We start from the raw sequence: 20087 nt of genomic DNA, 5'->3' as shown, positions 1-20087 counted from the left end.
TTAAACTTATTTAATGATTATTTACTTTTTGTTTATTTACATTTTAAGTAGATAATTAGTCGCTGGTAATAGAGCTCTCTTTTTTATCTTAAAAATATACACAGATATTGTTTAATACATGGAAAAAAGCATTTTGAATAAAAACTATACTTATTTATTAACCTATTATCTGCTCTTGACGAATTCCATTGTCAATAAATAACTGAATCTATTGCATATACATATCGTTCTGCTATAAATTGCATTGAGAAGAATTTGTTTCGTTGGTTATTGACAGAAAATAAGAAATGATAACAGCTCTTTTCATTCTAAAACTTCCATTCCAAAGCATATGAGGATATTTGGCCAGTTAAGGATTTCATATTCTCTACTGTCCTTTGGTGTAATCACATCTAGAATTTTTGCTCCTCTAATTCCATGATAGGGACTTTTCATCAGGCTATTAATTCCTAACAATCAATGAAAATAAAATATTGAGTTTAACGAAAATTGGAAGTCGCTGTTTTGTGAGAGAACCTGAATGGATTAGACAGCCCACAAGTATTGTCATAAAAGTTTCAAAAGTTGAAATGAGATTTACAGAACAAGGTTTTTAATCGTGATCTTGCCTTATGTTTTCTAAGAATGATTGCTGAAACCACAGAAGTTGTAAGCTTGGGTATTGTCAATTCTACTTCCACTACCACTCTCCCAAGAGCCACTTCCACCACACAAAGACAGTGTTATACTACTCCCATATATTGGTCCTCTTTTCATATATCCTAAGTCTACAGACTCGAATGCAACAAGGGAGTGCCTTTTAGTGCGTGGAACACAAGAACTAGATAAACAAACCTATGTCGCGGAGAAGGATACCTTTACTTAATAGCTTTGGATTACATTGGGAGGAAAAGCACATGGACAGCTATATCCCAAAGCCATGAAGGGACAACTAAACCTTTGAGAAGTATATACTGTTAAGCCTTGTGTCATTTCAAGCTTTCTAGATGGATTATCTACATTTATATTTCTATATGGATTTGTCCCATTATTTTCCTGTCGCTTCGTGAAGAAATTACAAGTTATCAATTTAAATGTAGTTCGCTCTGACAACTTTCCTTCGTTTATTTTATTTCATCAAGTTGCAATAAGGACTGAATGTCGTCTACATCTCTAATTGAAAACATTCCTTCCTTTTTTTTTACTTCATAGTTTTAATTTTTTACCTAATGAACATAATATTACTTTAACGTCATGAAACATGGTGTTACGTTATTTCAGCATGATGTTATTGTATATTAATATTACAAGAGGCAATTAAGATTAAAGAAAAATTATAAATTTTATTTTGTCAATCTACATAATTCATTTCCTGAAAACACTCAATTCAGAAATAATGAACATAATAAAAAGAGTTGAATTTTTTCTCCTTCTTTCAGCTTGATAAATACCAATTTTTCTCACAAGTTCCCAATTTTAGGAATATTACAAAAATTGAGATATTTGAAATTAGTGTTTATACTCCCGCATAGTACGGTTGATCTATTAGCTAGTGGTTGTATTGTGCATTAGCCTTTTTTTCACAAATTAAAACATTTATTACACGTTATTTATACATATTATTATTTCTTTAATCTCGAATCTCTCGGGGATAAAAATAAATCGAAAACAGAATTAATAACTGAGATAATTTATGTTAATAATAAAAAAGTAAGCTAATTAATTGCAATTTAGTCTTGGATAATTAAATTATTTTTATATTTTTATACTGACTTAAAAATACCACGTAATTTCAAAATATTCTCCATCTTTAATTTCTTTGCCGAATTCAAATATTTATTCGCTGAACGGATGCACCAAAAAATGCAAAAAATGTTTATTAAAAGATTAAAACAATATTTAAAAATGATTTTGGATATTGCTTGTCTTTCTTCTTACTTCATTTCAAGGACTTTTTGAAGGTTTTCTTTGAAATACTGATTTAGTAAAAGATGTGATATTTGTACAACGCTTTCACTAATATTAACGGGAAAAAAGAGAGTTCTTTTTATTTCTTAACACTTTCATTTATGATGCACATGGAAACTACTACCAACTGATGAATGAATTGTTTGCATATAAACAACTTTCATTTGCAGATATATGGGTTAAGTGATATTGCTTCCTTTTTGCTTTGTTATGTAGATTTACTTTCTCCTAATGATCATAGATTTTTCTTTGTTGTACTCCTCTTTCAAAGATATTTCATGTGTTTGTTTATTTTATTCTGTATTCTGCTTTTCCAAGATGTCATGTCATTAATAAATTTCATCTTACTTTTCAATCTATTCTGTATTCTGCTTTTCCAAGATGAGTAATTCATGTCATTAATAAATTTCACCTTACTTTTCAGTCTTTTCTCTATCAAATTTTTAACTTATTAAAATAATTTTTAGTGATTTCCTTTCCCTTAGCAATTCATTTCTTGCTATGTTATGTAAATTAATCTTATTATGACAATCAGGACGACCCCTCTTCAAAATATATTCCATGTGTTTATTTATTTCATTCTTTATTTTGTTTTTCCAAGATGAGTAATCCATAATATTAATAACTTTCTACCTAATTTTTCGTTGTTTTTCTTTTTTGCCTTCCCGTTTACGAAGTATGAAGAAAATATAGTGAACATCAATAAATTCGAACTCGAGATTTCAACGAGTCTTCACGTTTTAGACTTCCTTAAGTTCAAGAGAAAGATTTTTGGTATTATGTGACAAAGATAACTAAAAAATTCTTTGAGCTTGACTGATGAAATTTGGTATTTATTCGGAAATTCGGTATCTGAAATTTGTCTCTTTTTCTTTTATGTTTTTAATAAAAAATCTTAAATGTTGAACTATCATCATTTGTTGTTGTGCACTTATTTAAAATGTATGTATTCTGAAGGTAAGCAAATCATAAAATTTTTTAAAAAATTAAATAACATAGTTACTTGAAAGAGAACATTATATATATATCCATTGGGGGTAATATATAGTTTTATCATAGTTAAAGTATATATATTTAGATTCGTTCAGTTTTATTTAGTTATATTAACATCCCGTTTGGAAACGAAGCGAAGGCTATTTTGGGACGGACTTCATAATTTTGAATTCTGATTAGATGTTTAGGACCCCTTCTCTAAACTTCCATATCACTCCAAAGGAAGGACATTTGGTCCCCAACGTTGGATTTAACGTGCACAAGGCCCCCATACTCCACATCATTAACAGAATCAGTTTTCGATCCTCTAATTCTCCAGTCCCCAAACCTATAAATATTTAGAGTTCAGTTACAAAGAAAATAGGAAATAGGCATAAAAACTAATTTAAGGAAAGTTTAATGTGATTGAATAATATTAAATGTGCCTTTTAACACAGATATAAATTTTCAGCAGTTATATATGTAAACATAATTATTTAAGCAGGGTCATGGCCGAAGACAGAGAGAAGACACTTTGAATTTTTAACTTAGTTTTATTCCATCCAGGGAGGCATGATTTATGTACAAGCAGCACAGACAAAACACGTCTGCTCACAGCGCGGCACAAGAGCAGAAGACAGCGAAAAAGGGGCGAGAAAGAGAAAATAATTTTCCCAGTGCTTATATACTTGAGATTTTGATAGGGATTTCTTTACACGTGTCGATTTCGGTAGGGGAATCCAGGTATCTATTAGAAGAATTTGTTTAGGTTAGCAATTTTTTATCCTTTCACTCGGTGCGTGGGAACCGCTGATTGAAGCATTTTTACAGAGCTTTCTGTTGTATAAATTAAATAGAAAAATTGGAATGAGGTCAGGAGATAAGAGAATATTTTAGAATGAAGTCAATATGGGCTAAATTCAGATAAAACTTTGGAAATTAATTTGGATCTAAATTAGATTCTAAAATATCATTACATATTATACCATTTCAAATATTTAACTAAATTTTTAAATTTACTTGTTGACTAAAGACTAAGAGCTTATTTTTGCAAATTTCCACTTTTATTTCATAACTTAGTTCATAAAATATGTCCGATATTTTTTTGAATATGTTACACCGCGGTTGTTCTAAAAAATGTTATTTTTGACTGCAGACTGCCTCATGCTTCTATCGATGTGCCGTATTATGCGGACTTTTAATTCGGCTAAATTATCTACATTTATAAAATACAAAATTACTTTTAAATAATCTCGGAATCAAAAATCGCAAGAGTTAAAATTAGGTTAACAAAAAATTGCATAATTCATTCACACAACTGTTTTTCAAAAGACAAATTCTAAATGTTAATAAACAAAAGTGAATGTTAAAATACCTTTGAGTTAAAATTAACATTAAACATTAGTCGAGCACATAAACCTTCCTTTTTTATTATTATTATTATGTTTATTTTACTGCTCACTTTCAACCTGCAGTACCACTTCTGCCCCTGGTGGGGAAAATTCATTAATCGATTTCTCAGTGTCTAAATAGTGTGTATATGAAATAGAACAGTGCTATTTAGTGCTAAATAGTGCTATAGTGAAATAGAGTTTGCCCAGTGCTTTTTTTTTTTGTAAATGAGTTTTAAGCACTATACTTTAATTATGAATATCCTGTATATGGCAAAACGATAAAACGTTATCAAATTAATCCTGACATGCATAATGTTAATAACTAGTAGTATCTATTTATTGTTTCAGTTTAGTAACATTTTCATTAGAAATTGATTGAAATATCTCGTGCAGTACTTGGAAAATTTCCATTTTTCAATATTCTTGAATAAAATAATAGATGGTGCTAAATTAAGACAATTAAATTTAAATTGTGTAACTTCATTATTTAGATAACATCTAGTGAAAAAAAGTTATATAAAAGTAGGAGTTAAAGAGATATTTTAAGGATTAAAATTTTTATCATACAATAAATTGAGTAATAGGTTTAAAAAATGTCAAAACTGTTAATAAATAACTGTTTTTCAGAAGAAAAAAGCGCTTTTTTTCCGATTAAGAAACAACTGTCATTTGTGTTGTAGTTGAAATGAAACGTAGTCTTTTATACAGATGTTTGTTTAAACTATTGAATTTTTTATACATATAGTTAATAACTCAAGCGATTTTGTTTATTGTTATGACGAGGGAAAATAGTTAAACACCGAACGCAGTTTTATTTTGTTTTTGTCTTAGCTATATCCTGTATTTTTAACATTGAAAACACATCCAAACCTTTCAACAAAGGAAATGACATGCTTAGAGTTTTTCAATTGGGTCCTTATCAGCAAGAGAAAAAATACTTTTAAAACATAATGATAAAATAGAATAATTACAAAAAAGATCAACATTAAGATTTCGGCTTAAAAACGAATGAAAAATAACAGATGGAAGCCTTATTAAAAATAACTCTCATCTCTGGAATGATGTGTTAAAAATAACAGATGAGTGTTTAACGTTTTGCATTAGTTATTTATTTTAAAAAACAGTTAATTTATATTTTGCAAAAACAGCAAAACCCCTATCCTTAATACAAACAAATATTTTCTTTAAAGTGACGCCATTCAAACGGATACAGAATTATTTCTTTTTAAATATAATATGTATGAACATTTATTTATTATTTTTAAAGTGTCATTTGTTTGAGGAAAAGAATATGTATATTTAAAAACAAAATTCCTTGCAATTTAAAGTTAAATAAAGTCTATGATACCTATTCGCATCTGTTTACAATTTTTAGAAAATACAATGAACTAATTTTCACTGAGTGCATTTGCTCAAAATGCTACTTTCCTATAATGAGAGCTCTCCTCTACATCTATTTCATTAATACGCAATTTGAGATAAGCAGTTGGTTATGTGTTAAATATGTATGATGTTTTTACGTTAATGCGTCGTTTATTGCAACATAATCAAGTAATAATAGATAGCAAATTGCTTTGCATAATTTCTTTAACTAAATATTACAGTGCTATCGTGCATTTCGAAAATAATAGTTTATATTTTGACCCAAAGATTCGGGTAGCAAAAACTGAGAATATATCTTGCTGTATTTTGGAATGTAATTGTTTAAGTAATAAGAAAAGTCAATAACGTACATCATTTAGCAAGTTGCCTCTATTGTAATGAAAAGAAAAAGAAAAGAAAATATTACGTTGAAATCAATTTTTGTATATTTTTTACATATGAGTTTGTTATTTCTATATTTCATTACAAATAAAATTGTGATAAGTTTAAATGATAATTTTAATGTCAGTATAAAAGCAAGGCATTGTTAAAATAATTTTTTAATTAAAAAAATTAATGAATAAATTAATTTTAATAATAAAATTTGTTTTTTTTTGTCTTTTTAATTTAAAGGAACAAGCTGATTAATTACTTTTCAAGTAATATTTCATTTTTTATGAAACTTTTTTATACTACATAGGCTGGCTCAGTATTTTACGCTTCCGAACTTGTACATGTAATTACACGCCTACAACTGCTGCACTATTTCTGTCAGGAAGGTTTGGTTTCAGTTATTAAAACAGGATTCAATAGGAATCTGTTTTAAATTATATTAATCCTGCTTCGAGTTGGGACATGTATGTAAAATATCAAATCAATCATTCGTGAAAGTTTGGAAAGTACTGGTAACTTCAACAGAAATAAGTACAACAAAGAAAATTAGATTTGAAAAAGGGGAGACACACGCAGCAACTTTTTTAATTCCTTCAAACAATGAAGACGCCAAAAGTAAGTTTGAACAGGTGAGATCGCTAGTAAGCACTAACTAAACAATTAAAAAGGAGACCTTTATTTCAATTTTACTTTTAAGGAAATTTTTAATTTTTAGAAATGTTTATCCCATTCTCTTCATTGCCTTGTCTACTGTTGAAACGTTCGTAATGTCAATATATTGTTCCCTAGAAATAAAATACAATAGCTATTCTATCTGCACAGAGTTAATTCATTCTCTCAGATATCTTTCGACTGATTTAAAAAATATATATTCTTTTTTCCCTGCTCCATGATAGCTTGAATTACTTTATGAACGCACTTGTGGATAATTTACTGAACTTGAATATGTATTGAAAAATATAGAAAACAAAATTAAAAAGTTCTTCTCGTGCGTGCAAGCATTAGATGACCTTTATCACGTTAACATATGGATGGTGTCTTTTGATAAAGAAAATGTGTAAGAACACGGAGGCTTAAGACTTCGAAATTGATTTAGTTTGAGTTCAGTTTAATTTGGTTATATTTTAGCCCCGTTTTGGGATAATAGGATGATTATGTTGGGATTGGTTTCGTAATGTCGAGCCGTGGTCAGATGATGAATTCGACTCCTGAACTGGAGCTCCCTATCCAAACTTCCACTCTATACCAGCGGAAGGACTCTGATACCCTTGTATAGGATTGCCAAAAAATTATCTTTAAAAATTTATCTTTCAGCAAGAGAGTGGCACATTGTTCTCATTACGTTCACTAAGTAGATGTCCTTTTTTTCTACAGTTAGTAAAAACATATGAATCTAATCTTTAATTCTACATCCAACAAAATTTACACATCTAATAATCTGATCTTTGATTAGATTTTTTTAAAATTTTAAATACTTAATTAACTTTAGTTGTTTTATGTTTGTATAAATGGGATTTTGTAATTGATTTTTCAATCTTTTTCTAATGAGCTATAAGACTAAAATTGAGTATTCTCGATGATAATATACCGTTTTAATATATTTCTAAATTCAACCACCAGTTAATCATTAATTATATTAAATTTTGAACCAGAGTACATTGTAGTAGAGAGTCTGAGAAATAACATATCTCAATATTAAAAAGTAGGAAATAACTAAAGTAATAAATATTTGGCTGTTTGTTAGCCTAATAAAACTGTCTTGTTTAAATTTTATGAATTAAATTTATTTTTTTCTTTAAAATTTGTCATTAATTATCTTTCCTCTAAATTAATTCAAGCATACATATTTACGAATTTTTCTTTCAGAATTTAATCTTCAGTATTTTTATTTTTCTGCTCTTTAAAAGCTTATTAATTTTTTAGAAATTAATCGAATTTTATTTGCTCTTACTTCAGTAAAAATCTCCTGTTACACACTTATTGTGCATGAAAATTTCAAATTACAAATTAATTAAATATTGTTAATTGTTGACAAATGCAACCCTTAATTGAAAATGTATTATTTCCTCATTTTGTTCATTTATTTGAAATTTCTGTGATATTAATTTCACAGGATTTAATTAATTTTATTCTTCACTTAATTTGTATTCTATTTTTCTTAAAAAAATTTGAAAACACAAAAAAAATAGATTTTTTTCATTTCTGACGAGATTACGTTTAAAAAATTGGTTTGCAAGTGGCATAAAACCCTCATGAAATATTGAAAAGATTTGAATCAGGAGCATTAAATAATTCAATTCAAAAAGAATGCAAAGAAAGCGAATTCAAAAATGAATTTTGTTGAATTTAATAAGCTTTATAATCGAAATATACTATTTTACGAATCAAATTTCATTTGCGTAACTAAGTTATTGAAAGTAAATTGTGTTAAAGGCGCAAAACTGAATAAAAATACCCATACTGCTGATAAAAGCCGAGAATTAAATAATCAATCAATCGGATATCAATCTATTTTTTACCCGCTAACAAAAACAAGGTTAATTACTTTGTATCGAATCTTTTGAATTGAACGAAATTACATCGTTTCAGAACAGGTGCGATTTCTTTTTTCTTTTTTTTGTTGGTGTTAGGGGGAGAGGTGACACTCGGAAAAAATCCATTTAAAAAGGAGAATAACAAAACACCTAAGAACTAATTGTGTGGAACCAATGACAAGAGGATTTTTGAAATATATCAGATGAGGCAATTGCCAAAAACTTAAATTTAATCACAGCAGTAGGGAGCAAATTTAAAATACAGCTGAATATTTTTTTAAAAATTGTTCGAATGATTCCATATTATGGAGGTTGCGTTCACAAACATGTAAACAAGGTTACTTGAGAGCGAATGCGCTGATGAAGTCAGATTGGGAGCATACTTCTTCATTCGAATGTTGCGCAGCGAAATTAATAAATATTTTGTGAGCTCTTTCAGCTGAAGAAAAACTCTAAATCAGATTAATGTGTGTTTTGTATTTGTGTTTACAGGTAATCTAAACTTTCCTATTTGTGGGTTTATCAAAAAGAAATTCTTCTAAAAATATTCTTAATTTATAGGTTATTTGCTTTCAGTAAACATTTTAACTACCCTATATTTAAGCATAAAATATAAACATGAAAATAAATTTAGTAAAGGAGAATTCTGAAGAGTCACTTAAGAGATAATTCCGACATAATCTAGGTATCTAAAACAGGGTTTCATGCAAATATTAGTATTAGGACCTCATTTTGAATACTAACAATACATATAAAAATTATAATTATAAAAAATATTTAGTAAAGGAGAATTCTGAAGAGTCTACCCAGAGATAATTTCGACATAATCTAGATATCTAAAACAAGGCTTCATACAAAAATCAGATCAGTGTTAGGCACTCATTTTGAATACTAAGCAATTGCTTGAATGCTAAGTGATATACATATCTTGATAAAAATAGTCAACGCAATATGTGACGTGCAGTGGACTTTTGGAGCAAAATTTAGACACAAGCTTTTTTCTTAAATAATTCATCGCAATATTTTAGTGTTTATCAACGAGTATGATGTTTTTCCAAACATTTTCGAAGGCAGCACGCATGAACTTTGGTATTAAATTTAGTATAAGAGAGTTTAATTGTACTTTGTGATTTTACGGCAATCGTTGAGCTGCCTTAATATGTATATTTGCAGTTTAGATATTTTTAATATTTGAAAATTTTTTATATTTTTTATTTATTTATTAGAGCAGGGATTCTTCATTTATATAAGAATTTATGACAACTTATAGAACCCTTTTAAGTCAGCCGAAAAAGAAATAGACAAAAAATGTAAATGAAAAAAATAACAATTGATTATTTAAATTAAAAGAAAGCAATTATTCTTTCGATACAAAAATGAAATATCGCTCTTCAAAATTAGCAAATAATTGCAAATGGATTAAGCAAATGATACTTTGATTGGAGTTATCACAATTAATTGGAAACAAGAAAATTTCAACAAAAGTGAACTGAGAGGAAAAAAATCTACATTGATATTGAAATTTGGCTCTTACATAAAAAAAAATGTACATAACAACTTCATTAACTAATCTCCCTGACCTGCGACCTCAATAAAAAACTTTCAAATATTGAACGAGAATTAAAAATTCCTTCGCCAAAATTATTAATAATGGATTATTGTAATGATAATTTTATTAATATTAATACAATAGACTGTCTATTGAAAAGACAGAATTCAATTCAAATAATATCCTTCGTCTTTTTTTTATCCTTCTAATAAGTTTAAGGATTTAATTAACACGTCATTATTAAGAGTTTCTTTGTCGTTACTAATATGTTTTTTCTGCTTAATTTGTGTTTACCTTTTGGAACGAAATTTCAAGTGTGATTTTATATCTTGATTCTATTTCTGTTGTTCAAAAAAAAATCAGTTTAAAAACAAATGAAATTTTTAGAGAAATGAATGTAAGCGAAAAATAATTTTACTGGAAAATCTTATATTTTAACAGAAATCAAATTTCAGAAGAATCAGAAATTTTTGAAATCAAATTTCCCATATAACATTTCAATCATTGTATTAATTTTCTTTATAAGGTGAAACTAGAATATATATTTATATAATTATGCCATACTTAGCTTTTTATGGAGCTTTTGAACGAAAGCGTATTTTGGCTCAAAGTGAATATGATTAAAAAATCATCTAATTATAAAATCATCTAATTCTAAATATATTGAAGGTATATTGAATTTTGAAAGACCCAAAGGGATCCTTTTAAGTATTTTTTACAATTGAATTCCCTTGCCGAAGTCAAGGCGTAAACTATAATCTAAATATCATGTGTTTTTCAGTAGCTTATTAGCGAAACTAGGGAAGCACAGTGACCTAGTGGTTAGGTCTCGGCTTAGGGAATAAAGAACTTCAGGTTCGATATCCGATTCCGCTAAAGATCTATCATGTATATGGGCCTGGTATACCTTAAACCTGACGTCGGGAATCAAACGTTCTGCCGTTGATATGGTGCAGGTATTTGGAGAAAGAAGTGTCAACACAGATGTTGTCATCGTCATCTGGCTGGAGTTCAAAATTACGAGATCCACCTCAAAATATCCCTAATGTTGCTTCCAAATGGCTAAACAATATAGCTAAACAAATGTATAAATCAACATGCAAAATCGGCTTCATAACAATAATTGTATTTCAGTTAGAAGAATGCCCACTTTTAACTTATTTTTTACATATAAAAAACATTTAAATTTTTCTAAATATCATAACATTTCGTTTATATACAATACAATCTCTAAAAACTAGCTAGTATATTTAATTAGGACTGTTTTAAATTCGATTTCTTTATTATCTCAATGATGCCTGCGTCTCGATAGTTTTATCAATAAAACTAGTTTTGCGACTGACGATGTTATTTGACTGTAAAAAGGTCTTTTGTTTTCTATTTTACATACCAAAAAACGAGTTCAAATCTTTGTGAAAGATTGGTGCGGTGTTATCCATATTGTCAATAAAAACTAACCAAGCTTGTTTAACCAGGATGATTCCAAAGTCTCCTTGTTTACCATCTCAATAGCATCTGTTTCTCATAATTTATTAGTGAAACTTTTACAAAAACAATTGTTAAATCGACGAGAATAATCCTTCCTTTTGGTTTTTTCTTTTGTGTAAAATGAAATCAAATTTAAATCCGCTTAAGAGCATAACAGAAATTCTGTTTTAAACTTTTCAGTCCCTAAAAACTAGCCAAGATTGTTTAATCAGGATTGTTCCAAAGTCACCATGTTGATTATCTTATCGTAACCCTCATACCGATATGGATTGGTCAAGTTGCTTCATCTGGGATATTGATTATCTTAATAGCGTCCGTTTCTCGATAGTTTACCAGTAAAACTAGTTTTACCGCTAACGTTGTTTTTCAACAGGAAAAATATCCTCTAGCGTATCTAGCTCTTTCGCATATCAACACCTAAAATTGTAACCTTTTGTGACCATGGCGCCAGATCTATGTTTTATCATATAATGACTAAATATTATTCTAGATTGTTTAAATAAGATGGTTTCTGGCAAATTGTTGCCAATAAATTACATTTATTTCTTCCTGTTTGAAGCCACTTAAAGTAGAAAACGATCCAAAAATCTTTTTTCTTCTCTCTGAATTTTACTGTTTCTGAATCGTCTGCATTTATGAATTTCCTTTTTTATTTAGATATGTAACACATGGCAATGCTAATTATTTTTAACACTTGTATAGTTTTTCTCCGTATTTATATTCGCGACATAATTTCAAATTTCTGTTTGACGTACAATTATTGTGGATTCGCGTGACTCAAGTTTCGCGTTCAAAAACGTAATTATGCGTTGTATTAATAGCTTTTCTTTCGGTGTATCGTAATTCATTTATTCTCGCTTTCGAAGGTTTTCACTAAGATGTTTTGTTCTTCTGTGAAAGGGCGTGTCCTAAATATCAGGGCGTTGTTTAAAATCGGATTTCTTAATGGATTTGGTGCAAAAATACAAGACTTTCGCTGGTAACCTTGGGGCTATTTTGTTACCTCTAAATAATAATTGTCACATGCTTTTCATAAGCATGATTTCTTTTGATTTCTAGCACCCTGTCAAACTTTTATTCGTCGCTTTGATAGGTTAAATTGTTCATTGACTATTTACCATATATGCTATTCGCACGCTTCGTAAAATGTATGCTTTTAGTTTTCAAGGATTTAAAGAAGTGTTACTTGTGAATGATTCTTGAACATACCGATATAAATTTTAGATGGAAAAAAAAAAAAAGGAAAAATTCGCCCGTAAAAAAAGTCGATGAAAGAATACCCCTTCAAACACACAATTGATGTAATATGGCCAAATTTGACCCTAATGATATAAATCCCAATCAACCAATCGATCGATATGTTACCGTCAATGTGATTAATCAGTTATTATTATTAATAATCCCGGTTATTAATACTAATACTAACTAACTAATATTAACCGATCAATGTGATAAATCGATTAACCATTTTTACCAGTTGTTATTGTCAATATTAGTCATTTTACCTTCTACTAATTATTTCTTTGATATGTCCTTATTTATAATTATTGGTTATTGTTAGAATTACCAATCATTATTAATAATAATCAATTAATCGCATTGACCTTGACAGATACATGGATATATCAAAGCAATTGGATTGTAAATTTAGTTTATTAATTTTCCACCTTCGGCCACCAAAAAGAAAACTGCTGAACTTTTAACACTTCTAACGTTCTCTAAGTCATTGCTATCGATTGTAATAGGTGATCTTCAACAATGATTGTCTGATAGGTTTAGAAATCTTCCTAATATTTAATGACTCGTGAACTTATCAACGCAAGGTAAACATTTTTACACTCAAAAAATGGAAAAATTAGTCCATGATAAAGACAATGAAAGAAGGGGGGGGGATATTAATACTCCCTCAAACTCAGTGTTGGTGTAGTATGGTAAAATATGACGATATAAATCCCAATAAACCAGTCGATTGATATGTTACGGTCTATGGGATTAATCAGTTATTAGTTATAATAACTACGTTTATTAATATTAACACTTATACTAATTAATTAACAATAACTGATCAACGTAATAAATTGATTAATCATTTTTACCAATTATTACTAATTCTGGTTATTATATATTTTACCAGTTATTATTACTATGTTCAGTTCTTGTTTATAATTACCAGTTATTATTAGAACTAAACTCAGTTGTTAATAATAACCAATTAATCATTGGTTTTTTATTAATAATAAATCACTTGAAAGTGACAAATATATCACTATTTCAAAACAATTAGATTGTAAATTTAGTTTATAAATTTTCCACGTCGTCCCTAAAGAATAAACTGCCGAAGTTTTTATATCTCCCGTTTGTCAGGCCATTACTATCGATTGCAACAGGTGATCTTAAGCAACGATTGTCTGATAGGGTTAGAAGCTTGCCTAATATTTAGTGATTCGTGAATTTATGGACGGACGCTAGACATAAATTTTTCAACACAGAAACAAAGAAAAATCTTTTCATGAGGAAGAATGGGTAAAAGAAGGGGGGAGGGGGGGGGGTATGGATACTCCTTTAAACCACTGTTGATGTATCATGACCAAATACGACTCTTACAATATAAATCTTAATCAGCCAATCAATCGTTATGTTACTATCAAGGTGATTAATCAGTTGTTATTAATAATAACTACGGATAGAACTAATAACAACCAATTAATATGATAAATAGATTAATTACTTCTACCGTTTATTATACTTTTTATGAATTATTAATACTTTGCTCGACTCTTATTAATAATTACCAGTTATTATTATAGTACTAATAGTGTTTATTAATACCCATTGCTGACAGTAATAAATACATCGTTATTTCAACGCAATTAATTTGTAAATTTAGTTTATAATTTTCCATTCTAAAGAATGAATTTCAAAACCTTTGACATTTCTAACACTTGCTAAGCCCTTACTACCGATTGCAACAGGTGATATTAAGCAATGATTGTTTAATAGATTTAGAATTTTGCTTAATATTTAATAATTCCTGAACTTAAAGATACTAAATATAAATTTTTGGACATAGAAACAGTGAAAAATCTTCCTATGACGAAGACGGTGAAAGAATGGAGAGATATTAATACTCCTTCAAACCCAATGTTGGTGTAACATGACCTAATATGACAAAATCAGGCAATTAATCGTTATGTTACGACCAATGTTATTAATCAGTTGTTATCAATAATAACTACGATTAGTATAAATAATAACCGGTCAAGTGATAAATCAATTAATCATTTTTAACAATTATTATATCTTTTACGAGTAATTATTACTTTCTTAGACTCTTATTAATAATTTTAGTTATTATTAGTGCTAATCGTGCTTATTAATAATAACCGATTAATCTCATTATTCGTAACAGATACATTGTTATTTCAACTCAATTCGATTGTAAATTTAGTTCATAAATGTTCGTCATTTAGCCACTAAAGATAAAACTGTAGAACTTTTTAGGTCATTAACATTTGCGAAGCCATTACTATCGATTGAAACAGGTGAACTTTAGAAAGGATCGTCTGATAGGTTTAGCAATTTGCTTAATATTTAATGAAAGAAGATAAAGTACGAATGTTTGCTTTCTGAGATAAAAAACGTTTGAGGTAAGTCATAAGGATTGAAAGAGTCTAAAAAAACATAGTGTGACTACCTAACACTTATAACAGCAAAAGTAGAATACATTTTTTATTTTTACATTTTATATTAATAATTTTAAAACGCTTTTATACCTACATAAAAGCTAATTTTATTACTTTTCTCCGTTTATAATATAGATAATATTCTTTACTATGAAATATAAATATGTTCATCTCAAATTTCCTTCCTTGTAAATAAATTTTTCTGCATACAACATTTTTAAATAAAAGTTTCGAAAGATTTTGATTTTTTAATGAAAGAGTCCTTATATTAATGTTGTTTGATGAATTTTACTTTAGAAATTGCAAGACATTTAATAACTAAACTTTAATAATAAAGGCAGTCCAGTTTTTATGAACAATAGATTATCAGAGCAATTGCATGACAAATTTTACTTCTTCTTTTCGATATTTTGATACAATGGTTAAATATGCTCTGTTTTAAAATATTACAATGGAAATAAAGTTATTAAAATATGAAAATAATAAAAATTGTTCCATATTTGATATTTTCTTCATCATGTTAATATTAGTTGAAGCATGTATAGTTTTTTACTTTCTAAAAGATTTCACTGATAATAATAAAGAAAAATCTTAAGGCAGTTTTTAAAATTTAAAAGCAAACCTTAATGGTTTATTAACTGTCGAAAGTTAAAAGGAGTGAAATTCAATAAAAATTAACCTTGCTAATAATGATTATTACTTTATCCAATGAGGAGTTACTTTTACTTAATGAAGTTAAATTAATTAAATTGCAATTACTTAATCCAATTCCTAGATTCATATAGTATGCAGCATCTGATTCAAGGATTAGAGCATCTTTTTCCACCCATTTTCTAAAAAGGGTTATGAATATAAAATTCAGAAAAAATGTTGTATTCCTAGATTATGCAACTTATTAACAAAAGCAGAAGGACAATAGTTATTTTCATTTAAAATATTTTCAAGTTTTAAGTGTAATATAATATGAAATAAAATAAATTTTGTTTAAAGGTAATATAATAATGCATCTTAAATAACATTAATACAATAATCAGTTCTTTGAAGTTTATTTTCATGCATTTATTTTTAAGTTGCAATTCACAAACTTGTAACGGTTGCATTATTCTTAGCTTCTCTTTTGGATGATAGATGGCGATGCCTGATTAAACATACATCCCATAATGCATTGCTAGTGTAATGAAAATGAGATGATATGCCGTTCTGTTAATCTGCATGTGAATGTTTTGTCTTTGTTTTTGTGTTTGTTTAGTGTGAAATTTGATTATTAAAAGAAATGTTCCGGAAAATATACGTCCTGTTGCTTGCACTGCACGGATCATAATGATCTACATTCCACAACATTGGCGCCCAACGAAAAATAATTTCTGATGAAACGAAAGTGAAGTCGTCCCGACGATCACAAAAAAAATTTCCCGCCACTGCATTGGCGCGATGTAGCAGTTGCATTACTCTTATCTTCCCTTTTGGATGATAGATGGCGATGCCTGATTTACACATCCCATAATGCATTGCTAGTGTAATGAAAATGAGATTATATGCTGTCATTTTAAGTTGCGCTCGTGAATGTCTTGTCTTGTCTTTGTTTTTGTGTTTGTTTAGTGTGAAATGTGATTATTAAAAGAAATACTCCCGAAAACATACGTCCTGTTGCTTCCACTGCACGGATCATAATAATCTACATTCCACCACAAACTCCATTTAAAGATCTTAAAAGCGAAGACAGCTGTGAAGATTTTCATACATAAATAATAAAAATATTTAAAAATATTATAATATTCTTTAATTTAAAAAAATTAATTTTGGAAATCAATAGTTAAATTGAAATTTGAATAAAATTATAAAAATTATATAATCCCTTTGTAATAATCAAGAATTTTTCTTAGAGGAAAATTGCAACCTGTGCATTTGTTGTCATGACAGCAAAAACCGTTTAGATATTTTCATTGCATTATCATTGCTATAACATGAAAAGTTGTCCTTTCATTTCTCTTTTGGAAAAATGCTTTAACTAGTTTAAAATATAAAGAGTGCGTTATACATTAATATTTGAGCTATCGATTCCAATTGTTTAAATGAAATGGATCATGGATATAAAATTTTCAGAAAATCTTATCTTCCTATATTCTGAAACTTATTAACAAAGGCAGATGAGCAATATTTATTTTCATTTAAACCATTTTCAAGCTTTAAGTGTAATATAGTCAGAAATAAAATGAATTTTAATCAAAAATCCTTTCGATATTTTCATTGCCTTATCGCTGTTATAACATGAAGAGTTGTCATTTCATTTCGCTTTTGAGAAATTGTTTTAATCAGTTTAAAATATAAAGAGTATGTTACATATTAATATTTGAACCATATGGATTCCGATTGTTTAAATATAATATAATATTTTTAGCGTATAAAGTATTCAACAGAATCTTACAAAAATAAATTAAGCGCCTAAAATTTATACATAATGAGGCGTAAAACTTTCTGTTGACCAAATATTTTGCATTTGATTAATCATGAATAACTTGCAGTCCTTATTTTTAAATAACGTAAATCTTTTATTATGAAACCAAGAAGGATTCGATGATTGCTGATTTATACTAAAGCTCTCTTTTATTCATAAATAAACTAAGCTCGAATTTTCATTCGTATCTGATTAATTTTAAATATGGTAAAATTTCATTTTCTCCATAAAATTTACTGAAATAGATACATTTAATAACCTATTAGTTAGAAGTAGGAAAATATGAGAAAAGCAAGTCCTATTTTTCAAGTAATTCTCCTGAAAATATCTTTCTAAAAATTTTATAATTTGTATTAAATAATATAGTTAAGAAATAAATTTAAATGAAATTCTCTTGAGTTGATAATTTTTAGAAAGTGGTATCCAATGATTTTTTTTCTTTAACAATTAATTTTAAATTTAAATTATTCAGCATAACGTGTAAAAATAAATCCGAAAGAGGCACTTTAATTTATTTTAAACCTTTGCAGCGAAATAAGCTACAATATTCATCGAAATATTAATAGAATACTAAGAAATTAGGCAAAAATAGCTTTAAATTAGCCAAAATGTATGCTACAAGCTCCTAGCGTGATCAAGATCCAAGAAATAAAATTATTTAAGTTGCACTCTAATTTAAAGAAAACTTTCAAGTGACAAACGAACTATAAACAACTATCTACGCACAAAATTGGATATTTCGACAAACTACTCATTTATCCAAAGAAAAACAATGAATAGTATTTTAGAAAGAATCATTGAAATTCTTTGATTTTTTCGGTTGAAATTCGGTTTTTGATAAATCTTTATACCATTTTAGAATCAAACAAGAAACGGAATCTTAAAAATAAATGAATACAACAGCTATAAAGTACTAATGATAGATAGATTATATATATATATATATATATATATGCTTAGAATTCGTATCACTAAAGCGTTATTTTTGTACAATAGAGTATTTTAATATAATATTATTAACACAAAGTCCAAAACTCATGTTCTTGCAACATTATTTTAATAGGATAAATATTTGTTAATATAATGTTTCAAGCTCATAAAAATAAATTGTTCTCATTTTACTTTTTCAAATGTGCAACTGAAATTCTTATTATATGTTAAAAAAATCGATTTCTTTAAATGTTATCAATGCTTAGGAAACAGCAATATTAAGACATTATGACTACATGTTGTTGTACTGTAATAACATTATTATAACACACTTTGTAAATCAGAATATTATTAAAAAGTTATGATTGCATACTGAAAAATTACATTGCTATTATCATGAATGTACAAACATTATTACAACGTTCGAAAAAAAATCTTTATTCTTTACAATTCTACTATAATTATCTTTCTGTTTTTCAATTTCACTGAAACTGACTGATGATTCAATGATTTAGTTGTAAAAATGATTTAAAATCCTCCCTTTCATATACATAAAAGCAATTCTCATATATTTTTTTGACATTTTTTACTTGAATTTACAACAATCTCTTCATTTAAAACAGTCTTTTTGTTAACATAATTATTTATTCATTTTTTAAATTTTCGATTGATGTTATAAAATTTTCTCTAAATTCAGTAAAATATGCTTGGACGGAAGTAATGGATAGAAGATATATTTACATTGGGATAAAAAAAAATCTGTTTTCTGTTATTTTAAAGTGCTATAAAAACAAGAATTATTAATGGTTTTTAATAATAATTTAAAAAAAAACCCTGTAAAATGTACAATCTATTGAAAAAAATTCCAAATACGGATATAATTTAATTTTCTCGCATATTTAAAAAATTCATAATTTTCTCTAATTCTCTAATTCATAATTTCTAGGTCTTTGTATCTCTGTCCTTGAACATATCGCAAGAGGAGGGTAGAAACACAACAAAGTCGAAGGTCACGACAGAGTCTGCAACGAGAGCAATCCTCCCTTCTCCCCCAACTTTCCAGTTTAGTATATAATACAGCAAGTTTCGTTTTACATAGCGAAGAAAACGAACTATGCATTTTGAATGTCTTCCTTTCCTGTGAGTGAATTAGATATTTGAGACATATTTAGAGTTTATATCATAATACTGCATACTAAATTTCTTTTCTGTAAGTCTTTGCGATTTTGAATAATTGCTTTTAGATTAAACTTGAATATACAAACCGACAAAGAGTCATACAATTGACGAATTTAATAGACAAATAAAACACAGCTAAATAACACAATGCTAGAAGTTTTCCACAATTCGTTTTTAGCGTTTAGCTTAGACAGACAAATA

Source organism: Argiope bruennichi, chromosome X1 (assembly GCF_947563725.1).
Source record: "Argiope bruennichi chromosome X1, qqArgBrue1.1, whole genome shotgun sequence".
NCBI classification, from domain to species: domain Eukaryota; kingdom Metazoa; phylum Arthropoda; class Arachnida; order Araneae; family Araneidae; genus Argiope; species Argiope bruennichi.
The sequence above is the reverse complement of the archived record's forward strand: the minus strand, read 5'-3'. Positions refer to the sequence as shown.